Genomic DNA, 8,468 nt, shown 5'->3' on the forward strand with positions numbered 1-8,468 from the left:
AGAGCTGGGCCCAGAGTCAGGAAGACTCCTCTTTGTGAGTTGAAATCCAGCCTCACACATTTACTGGCTGTGTGTCCCAGGACTTAACCCTGTTTGCTTCAGTTTCCTCATTTGTAAAATGAGCTACAGAAGCAAATGGCAAACCACTCCAGTATCCTTGCCAAGAAAACCCTAAATGGGGTCAGGAAGAGTCTGACACGACTGAAAAACAACTCAACAACATGTTTGCTGACTGAACCAATGTGTACCAGAACTGATCTTGATGGGATTGTCTTCAAAGCAGTCAGAATATTTCTCAACCATGTTCTGTTTCAGGCGGCCTGGCCTAGCCCCGCCCCTTGCTGGCTCCATGGACATGGCCCTCTGAGGCTCCCAGCTCCCCAGCAGAGTCTGGAAACCCACCAGCAGCAGCTGTGGATGCCCTTGGCCCATGCTGGAAGGCACCACCACCCAAAATGGAACAACATCACCACGGGGCCCTGGAGGGACCAGCTCTGGCCCCTCTTTCTCCTCCTTCTCCTCTCCTAGGCTGCAGGGAGCCCCAGGAACCAGCTGGTCACCCAGGCTGTGCAGGGCTTTGCATACCAAGTAAAACAACTTGAAGCAGCTTCAACCTGACCAATTCAACGGACACTGCTGATGCTGAAATGCAAAACAAATGCCCTACAGAGTTTCACAAAGATACTTTCAGTCTACCTTCTTCTACCTATAGGATTCTCAGGCCAACTCGTGGTCCATCTACAATGTCTGTTCAAGGTATATGAATTGATGTACAGATTCAATTGCCTGGCCATCCATCTGCATATCATATTCGGGACATTAGGCATTTTTCATCCTTTTTTTCCTCCTGTGTGGAAGCTCCATAATATTCTGGGGCTTGGTGTTATCAGCACAATATTATCCACAAACAGAAACATCAGAAGACCTCAGTATCTATAAATTTTTAACACCACTTTTACTCTCTAGAAGACATCTTTCATAACACTGACATGTACCTTTGCAGAGCTTCCCTCTTATGTTTTAGACTTTTTTTATGGCAGTCAGTGCTTTTTCTGGTAGAAAGAATTTTGTGTTATCTTAACACACTTATGAGAGATTTTTCTTTGGAAGAGAGCCCTTAAGTAGTGGTATTCTTATCTGTGAAGTCAAAGGCTTTTTTATTGTCTAACAAAAAAATAGAGTGGAATCTAGTCTTCTTTGTGCCATTCAAGCAACTGAGTGACTGTAAAGATATTGTATGCTATAGGAAATTTTTTTTAGAAATGCTGACTGATTCATAGTTTTAAGGTTCCCATGGTATAAGTGTAGATAATTTCTGCAAAGACCTTATAGCAATAGTGTGTGCTTTTTCCTCTTTTGATGTATTTCATTTTGTCCTTCCTTGTGACTTAAATTGGATTTTTGTTTGGCATTGAGGGGGCCAAGCGTCCAGGCAGATATTGGTAGTTATGCTGTTAGTCATGGAGTCAAAACAGTGAAGAAGTAAGGAAAGGGGCACCTAGCCTCCGAGGTCAACATCCACTTCAAAGTGACACAGTTTTTCATGGAAGCAGGTGTCAAGCTAGAAATAGAATCAATTCCAATTGCCACAGCCAGCACCATCTACCATTAATTTTTCTGTGGCAGCAAATTAGATGCATATGACCCTTGCCTCATAGCCATGTCAACCATTTACTTGGAAGGTAAAGTGGAGGAGCAACACCTCAGTTCAAGAGACATCATCAACATCTCTCAAAGGTATTTAAATCCCAAGAATGAACCTTTGGAGTTAGACTTCTGGCTCTGGGAACTAAGGGACAACATTTTTCAGTGTGAATTACTCATGTTGAGAGTTTTGTATTTCCAGTTCTCCTTCCAGCATCCCCACAAATGTCTGCTCCACTACTTTATTTCTTTAAAGAATTGGATGAACTACCATAGTTGGGAGAGGATGCTCATCTCTCTGGCAGCCTGGGCACTGCTCCAAGACAGCTGTCATGGAATACTGTGCCTTCAATATCCAGCCCAGGACATAGCTGTAACAGTGCTCTATCTTGCTTTGTAGTGCTATGGAATAAAGGTGCTTGCCAATTCTGAGGCAGAAAAGCCATGGTGGCAGATTTTAGTGAAGACTTTACTAAGCCAGTCATTGATAATATTGTGTCTGGTATGATTTAGATTTACACAATGCACACAGAAATCCTTTAACTGTTCTAGAGCCATCCAAGGAGAAGCAAACACTTGCTTTTTCTAAGGGCTGGATTTGACCCACCAAATTGAGTTCTGAATTCAAAAAGTTGTTATCAAGATTGGTCACAGGGAGCAGCTTTGCAATAACAAAAGGAGAAGAAATGAACTTGGGTTATATTCTTATTGTTCTTTAGTATTTATGTGGTGGCACAGTAGATAAGTGATGACAAGCATTCTCCTTGAGTAGGTTTGCACTTTATTGTGTTTGGATATGAATAGGTACATACTGAAAAAGGAATGTACTAGGTAAGGTGCCTTTTGCAACTTAGAAATTTTTTGACGATGAACCTTTTGAATTCGGTACAGACTGTATTTAGGCATCTATTCACTAAAATAAAAGCCAAAATAGAATACTTGATTGTTCCCTTTGAGATCTTTTTAAGCCATAGATAAGCTTAACTTTCAAATGTAAGTGAACAATGTTTTATGTCATGATAAAAGATACACAGTTTTTACAAAAATGGAAAACAGGCATATATTTTAAGAGTTTTCAATGTTCTGTGAACCACATTAGGGATAGGAGGTTGATAGTAGTGATATTTTTTTTCCATTTTGTGTTATCTTCCCCTCCCTGAAATATATTATAAAATGTGATCAATTTTTCAACACAAATGTTCTTCCAGGAATTCTATGTGTTCCAAATCTTGGAATACCTTGATCTCTGAAGAAGCAAAGTTTTTCAGTAAATCTTTGGGTAAATGAGAGCTATGGAGTGGGCAAAAGTATGCCTATTTCCACTCATGATGATTTTGCACTGATGTGCAAGAAATGGTGTAAAAGAGAAAAGTATGATGGATCAGTCATGTAGTAAGCAGCAGGGAATAACAGAAAGACAGCATATATGATGAATTGGTACCCACAGAGAGAAAGGCCTCTAGCACACTAGGTAACTATGCAGAAAATATGAGAAAGCAGAGAAAAGAATCACATAGGAAGATGGGTTATTATCAGCACCAATAGAGGGAGTGCCCTCATGGATGAGATCACGGATTGATTGACGTGTTGGGAGAATAGCAAAACATTTTTATACATAAGGAGCCAGGGCCATATTGCAAACAGTTGGTCAAAAGAAACAATTTATCTTAAGATTTTCACTTATGTTGTTGCCAAAACAAATTTACTGTTTGCTTATTAAACCTACTTGTTGGTTTCCTAACAATTTTTTCATATAAAAAAAATGCACCATTCTGTTTCCATCCATACAAAACTTTAAAAAGCAACTAAAGGTATCTGTTAAGGAAAAGCTCTGTAGAATATAGAAATACAGGAGGCAGAAAGGCCTTATTGAAACATAAAACAGTTAAACAAACTCAAGGATGCTTTAAAAAAAAATCTGGGAGGGTCATAGGAGACAACGTTTCAAAATGGAGACTGACATTCAAGGCAGCCTATATGCCTCTGTGGTTACAATTTCTTCTAGACCTCCCTCCCACATCAAAAAGCAGGATTTTTATCTGCTAAAGAAAGTGTCATTTTGATTTTATTCTCTTTTCTCACCAATTTTCTCCCTTTGACAATTAGTTTTTAAGGAAGTGCAAACTGCATGGGTAATTTAAATATAGGCTCTTATCTTCCCTTCCTTTCCCTTTTTCAAATAGAAAAACTGACAAGTGACACCTCAGTTTATCTAATATCAACAAACCTCTTTTGCCTGTTAAATAATATCACTTGACACCTTTCACAAATCCTGTTATATTAGCATGCAAATTGTTTTTTTTCAAACAGTTTGCATGGAAGATGTAGAAATTATTAGGTATAGGATTAGAAATTCTAATTAAGATGGAACTGAGCATTGGCAGCTGCTCAGCATTTACAATTTCTGTGATCCAAAGGAATTGAAGTTTTAGAACTCTAGAGAACTATACTAGAGTAGACACCATTTTAACTGCTGTTGTTTTCATAGCACAGAGCCTGGCACATAATAAGCATTTGGCAAATGCTTTTTGAGTGACTGTGACTATTATTTCTTGACAAAAATAATGATGCTACATCATTCCTACACGTGGTCTTCCTATTAGACACCCCAGTGCTTTGAAAAATGAACTTTTTTATTCTTTCCTTAATAAATGGACCTTATCCACAATTTTACACATTAGGAAAACGAGGCCTCAAGAATTTTTGGCTGTGTCTATGCTGGTGTGAGTAGTGTATTCACTACCAACAAAGAAAGCACCACATATTTGAAGTATACACTTACCAATTCTGTTCAAATTAGATTTGTATGTATTACTACAATTACACCAGGTTTTGATTATGGGTTCTCTTTCTGGAAGAAACAATGAGTAGAAGTTGAATTTTGAATTCAGTCATATCCAAAAGAAATTGTTAGTTTATAGGGCCAATCATTGTCTTCAAAAGGAAAAAAAAAATCTGTCAGAAAAATGCTTGTAATAGACATAGCCTAAGTAATTTACCCAACATCAAATCATTTCATGAGAAGGAAAGTGCATTCAGAGATCCTGATTATGTTTTGTGGGTTTAAATCATTTTTGCCACCTTGCCTTTCTGAAAGTGACAGCAGCTGAAGTAACCTGTATCTTCAATGATGGAGTGCAATGCTGTAACTTAGTGAGCCTTATGAATAAGCCTTAGCCGCTCTAGCTTTAGTTCTTTTCTATGGTTAAATTACAGAGCTAGAAATCAAAATGATTGATCTATGATCCTGGCTTTCTCATTGACTTGCTATGTGACTTTGGAGAGCCGATTTATCCTTTCGTGTTTATTATTTTCGACAGAAGCTGTAATTTCTGCTGTCTGTTTGGGTCGCAAGGATGCTACGAAAGTTAGAAATAGCAGAAGGAAAAAAAAGTTTTTACCTTCTTGGTAAAAATAGGGTGCTATTATCCATTGTCCTATTGCATTTGCCATCATCATTGTCACAATTACTGTTGTAAGATATGGGCAAGATCCAAATATCATATTAATGGTGCTTTTTAACACTGTCAACCAGAAGGGAGAAAGGAGTTTGTAGAGCAAATGAGGGGGATGACTTGAGATAGGGGAAAGACCAAAGAATGTGATCCAAGAGAGATGAAGTGTTATTTGTCGATCAGCAAATATTTATTACATACATACTATGTGCCAGGCATTGTGCTAGATGCTCAGAAACAAGTAACTAGATGCCATCCATCTGGGTTTAGGCAAATCACTGTACTTGTCTCCACTTCTTTATTTACGAAGTTAAAGAAGTTGCACAAAATAGTTGGTAAGTTTTTGAGGGCATCATCATCATTACTAGTATTTATGTAACACTTTGAGGTTTGTAGACCACTTTAGGGACTCTAGGTGTCTGAGGCCAGTACTAGGTCAGGAAGATTCACCTTTGTGAGTTTAAATCTAGCCTCAGATACTTACTAACTGTGTGACCTTGGGCAAGTCACTTAACCCTGTTTGCCTGAATTTCCTCACCTGTAAAATGAGCCAGAGAGGAAAATGGCAAATCACTCAAATATCTTTGCCAAGAAAATTTTTTAAAATGGGGTCACAAAGAGTCAGTTACAACTGAAACAACTGAACAACAACAACAAAAACACTTCAAGTGTCATTGATACTCAAAACAACCCTATGAGATAGGTAGTAATTGAACATTTACTAGATAGACCTATCAAGCCCCACCTATCTGGATGGCATTTTCTCTGGAAGAGTGTGTGGGACCTGCTGGCCATTTTTCTGGTACAAGACCAGAGACCCTAACCAAATAATCCAGTGAGCAACACTTGAAATTGGACAACAGAAAGAACATTCATCTTTTGAAAATGCAAGTGTTTATGTGTAACCCTTCAGTAAGTTGGAGGCAGCATGTTAAAAATGGAAAAAATGTTAAGTCTTAAACAAGAGTAGCTAGTTCAAAGTTCATCTCTGATATCTTAATTATGAATAATTTTGCAAGTCACTCAGTCTCAGGGACTTTTACTTTCCTCATCTGTAAAATGAAGGGGTTCATCTAGATTAGTAATGTCAAACTCAAATAGAAATATCCCTAAGGTAGCATATTAACTTAGAAAGTCACAAATTAACATTATATTGTAATTTATTGTTATTTATTTTGTTAAATGTTTCCCAAATATATTTTAATCTGGTTTTGCCTGACAGCTGGAGTGTTGCCAAACAAGAGGCCTATAGGCCTCAAGATTGACATCTCCGACCTAAATAGCCTCAGTTCCCTTTTTATTCTACATCTAAGATTGCTGTGATTGGATTATTTGTCTCTTCCCTACATAGAAATAATAATAGTCAGAATTTACATAGTATTTACTATGTGCCAGGTACTGTACCAAAGGCTTCATTTGATCCTAACAATAAGCTTGGGAAGTAGGTGTTACTATGTCTCCCATTGTACCATTGAGGACACTGAGGCAAACAGAGATTAAATGATTTGCCTAGAGTCTCACAACCAGTTTCTGAAGCTATATTTGAACTCATTTCTTTCTGACACCAGAACCAGTATTGTATCCACTATGCCACCTAGCTGCCATCTTGTTGTTGTTCAGTTATGTCTTACTCAAACCCCATTTGAAGTTTTCTTGGCAAAGATACTGGAAAGGTTTCCCATTTCCTTCTCCAGCTCATTTTTTACAGATGATGAAACCAAGGCAAATGGTTAAATGACTTGTCCAGGTCACAAAGATAGTAGGTGTCTGAGGTCAGATTTGAACTCAGAAAAATGAGTCTTCCTGACTCCAGGTCTGGCACTCTATCCCCTACACCCCACCTAGCTGCTGTAGGTGCCATAATGGAGGTTAATCAATACTAAGGGCTTCAGTAGCCACCAGCAATATAAATCTTCATTTCTAGTTCTATACCCCAAAGCTTTATTTAATCCATTAAGAAGCAGAAGTTTAATACTATACTAATCATGTTGTAGAACCACGTAGCCTTTAGTAGCTTTTGAATGGTTCTCATTGAGGGCTCCAAAAACAAAGTAGGAAAGCTTCTCTTTCCTTCTTCTGCTCCACCTTGTTGAAAACGCATCAGTCCATCTTAGAAGATTCTTATGGCTAACACAGGACCATTCTAAATACATTTTCTTCCTTAAAAAAAAAAAAGATCTAGTGGCTTTTCAATTGTTTTCCACTCAGGGAATAGTTTGTTTACCAAAAGAATTTATCAATCATAGGATTTATTTTTTATTTAAACAGTAAGGAAGTATACTTAGTTAATCCCTTTTCACACACACACATACATGCATGCACATTGACAAGAAATCCTTTAAAATAATAATTTGACAAAAATGTTAAGTCTTATACCAGTTGGCCTTTGGGAGCACAGCTGGTTATACCACTTGTCTTTATCCAAAAAGAAAATGTGGGACAATAGTGTAAACTGAAAGCTGATGAAGACAGCTTTGTATTGGGGAGAAAGGGATTAAAGGCAGGAGGCTATCTGCTGTAATAATGCATTTAAACAATAAAATATATCTATTTTTAAAGGGTCTCATTTCAATTCAGACCACCAAACATTTCTTAACTGTGTACAAAACACAGCTTGCCCTTTACAAAGACCTTTATAGTTAGGTGCAAAGAGGGTTTGGGGGCATTCTCCACAGTAAGGGTCATCTTGTAAATGCAATACGTCAACAAGCAATCAACATTTTACAAGGGGGCTATATTCCAAATATTCACTTATAATTTGGTTGCTTGAAACCCAGCATGTATTTGTCCATAAATATAATGCTGAATATGTGATTAAGTTTCTAGAAGGCCAGCCCACAAAAGCCCACTTAACTCATTATGTAGCTGAGTTTATGTTATACTAATATTACTACATAGTCTAAACAAAAACCTTTCGAATTTTCTGTGGGTTTTCACTGATAATAATAAACAGCATGTAAAAAATTCCCTCATAAGCCTCCCCCTCATTTTTACCCTTCTTCCCCTCATTCATTGCCCCACCCCCTCCTTTCTCTTTCCAATTAGCCCCTAGAGGAATATTGCACATGGCAGAACTTCTTAACTGAAATTCATAATCATTCAAAAGAGTTTGAACTAAATATCTACACTGGAGAGGAGGGTGGGAATAAGGGAAAACAAGTGACTGAAGAATGTTTATTACAAGACTGAGATTTATAGTTGGATGGAAAACCCACAGAGTTTGCCCATCACTATACATAACTTGAGCAGACATGGTGCCTACAATATGAACTAGGCACAGAAGTGGACAAATGGAGGAGAGTATACTAGATTGCCTTTGGGAAACAGTGCTTTTGATGATGCCAAATTTCTCTTTGAAATTGAGACCTA

At 37.8% G+C, this 8,468-nt stretch overlaps 1 pseudogene; it reads left to right on the top strand.

The window, feature by feature from the left end:
- The first annotated feature begins 455 nt into the window (after positions 1–455).
- On the top strand, positions 456–2,187 carry LOC110216158 (cyclin-Q-like; annotated as a pseudogene).
- Positions 2,188–8,468: the final 6,281 nt, after the last annotated feature.

This window comes from Phascolarctos cinereus, unplaced genomic scaffold, assembly GCF_003287225.1.
Source record: "Phascolarctos cinereus isolate Bilbo 61053 unplaced genomic scaffold, phaCin_HiC Scaffold_4;HRSCAF=312, whole genome shotgun sequence".
Taxonomy (NCBI): Eukaryota; Metazoa; Chordata; class Mammalia; order Diprotodontia; family Phascolarctidae; genus Phascolarctos; species Phascolarctos cinereus.